At 63.7% G+C, this 2500-nt stretch overlaps 1 pseudogene; it reads left to right on the forward strand.

Moving 5' to 3' along the window:
• Positions 1 to 2500, forward strand: part of LOC126430391 (large subunit ribosomal RNA) — a 7963-nt pseudogene that overhangs the window by 2807 nt on the left and 2656 nt on the right.

Consider the following 2500-nt stretch of genomic DNA (forward strand, 5'->3'; position numbering starts at 1 on the left):
CCAGTGCTCTGAATGTCAACGTGAAGAAATTCAAGCAAGCGCGGGTAAACGGCGGGAGTAACTATGACTCTCTTAAGGTGGCCAAGTGGCGGCGGTGTGGCTGCATCCGGACTTGGCTTTTCGAAGTGCGGTCTTGATGTAGTCGTGCTGCTGCTGCGAGGTGCCTTCCTTGGGTTATAGTTACAGGGAGAGTGATGCGCAATACATGGGCCTAGCCCTCTTAGCCTCTCCTCTCCTGCGGTCTTCTCCCCTTCTCGTGGGCCCGCTGATTTTTGCAGAGTGGAAGACCGCACCAGGGGCTTGGGGGGGTTACCAGCCCCCCCTCGCATTATCCCTTTATAGTTGGGGGCAGCCGACAAGAAACAAGAGATGGTGGCCCTTCCGCTGAAGGTGCCACCCCAGCTACCCCAGCACCTATCCGGCCAACCGGCCGTAACGAAAATGCGATAGTTTGTGTAGCTCCCTTTGCTTGCAGTGAGTGCCACCGCACTTTTACCACGAAGAACGGTCTCGGGGTCCATCGCCGCCGCCAACACCCTGCGGCCGCCAACGCTGAGATCGTGACGGAGAGGCATCGCGCGAGGTGGACGGAGGAAGAAGTCCTGTCGCTCGCCAAGGCAGAGGCCGAACTGTTCCTGGAGAGGGACGCCCGGTTCTTCTTTGTAAATCAAGAACTTACCAGGATGTTCCCCGACCGAACGCTGGAGGCAATCAAGTGCCGACGGCGGCAAGCTGCCCACAAGCAGCTTGTCCGCCAATTCATGGAGGCACTTGAGATCGGTCGGGGTGAAGAGCCGGCGTCCCGCCGTGGAGCAGCGAGCTCGCTGCCTGACGCGGGCGAGGCCGCTGCGCCGCCCGTCGACGCAGCCGAGGACTTCGCGGCCGACACCACCGGGCCGCCGCCGGAGGGGCCGACTGACGCCGCCATCTGGGAGCATCTGGCGGGGCTACCTGCTTCCGCCCAGCGTTTCTCTGCCCTGGATCGAGTCATTGGTCTGGGGCGGGGCACGCCGCCCGATGTCATCCTGGGCATGCTCCCGGATGCCCTTGCGTCGGTCGGGTCCAGGGGGGAGAGGTCGATCACCAGGACACAGCGGCCGCGCCAACCATCCAAGCGGCCGCCTGCCGCCCCGCCGCTGCAGAAGCGCAAGCGGCGCCGCTGGGAATACGCGCGGACACAGGACGCCTTCCGTAGGTCGCGTGCGCGTTGCGTGCGCGGCTTGCTGGACGGCACCCTGCTGCAGCCGCCACCCGACATCCCCGGTCTGCTGGACTTCTGGGCGGACCTCTTCACGAAGAAGCCGATCTCTACCGCCGGCTTCATCCGTGACCGCCTTCTCCCGCACTCGGAGCCTGTCGCTCCTGAGTGCCTATGGGGGCCGGTCACACGTGAGGAGGTCGCTGCTGCCTTGCCGCCCAGGGGATCGGCAGCCGGGCCGGACGGCCTGACTCCAGCGGAGCTGCGGCGCCTGCCGCATGAAGTCCTGGTGAAACTCTTGAACCTCTTCCTCCTGGCCCGCGCCCTCCCCGAGCGTCTGCTTCGCGCCCGGACGTCACTTCTCCCCAAAACGGCTGCACCAACATCCCCCGCTGACTTTCGCCCCATTACGGTCTGCTCGGTGTTGGCGCGGACCTTTCACAAGGTTCTCGCGTCACGCCTGATGCGTGCATGTGCTGTGGACGAACGTCAGCGGGCATTCATCCCCCGGGATGGGATGTTGGAAAACACCTTCATCTTGGACACTGCTCTCACCGACGCAGTCCGCTCCTGTCGCTCTGTTTTTGTGGCATCGATCGACGTCTCTAAAGCGTTCGATTCGGTGGACCATGCCGCCCTCCGCCCCGTGCTGAGGGCTCATGGCCTGCCGGATTGCTTTATTGAGTACGTCGAAAGGTGTTACGAGGGTAGCACGACGGTGATAGCGGGCGGCGCCGACGTGGGCGTGCCCCTGCAGCCGGCTAGGGGTGTGCGTCAGGGTGACCCCCTCTCCCCCCTCCTTTTCAATTTTGCGGTGGACTATGTTTTGAGTCAACTTCCCTCCCACATCGGAGCTCGGATCCTTGGTCGCAGAGTTAACGCTGCGGCCTTCGCAGATGACGTCCTGCTCTTTGCATCGACCGCGAGGGGATTGCAGTCCCTCATCGACGCAGCCGTCGCAGCCCTCGCCCATCTGGGGCTGCAGATCAACGCCCGGAAGTGTTTCACCCTCGCCTTAGTCGCGTCTGGGCGCGACAAGAAGGTGAAGGTCGACGCCGACGTTACCTTCAAAGCGGGCAACGCCACCGTGCCCGCCCTACGTGTGGGTGAAACCTTCCGGTACCTGGGACTGCAATTCTCCACCGCTGGTCGCTGCGTTTTCAACCCACGACGCCACCTGGTGGAGCAGCTGGACGTCATCTCCCGAGCTCCGCTCAAGCCGCAACAGCGCCTCCACGCCCTCACCACCGTACTTCTGCCTGGCCTGTACCATGGGCTGGCCCTCAGCCGCACCCGAGTGGG

The sequence above is a fragment of the Schistocerca serialis genome, unplaced genomic scaffold (genome assembly GCF_023864345.2).
Source record: "Schistocerca serialis cubense isolate TAMUIC-IGC-003099 unplaced genomic scaffold, iqSchSeri2.2 HiC_scaffold_1045, whole genome shotgun sequence".
In the NCBI taxonomy this organism is placed as follows: Eukaryota; Metazoa; Arthropoda; class Insecta; order Orthoptera; family Acrididae; genus Schistocerca; species Schistocerca serialis.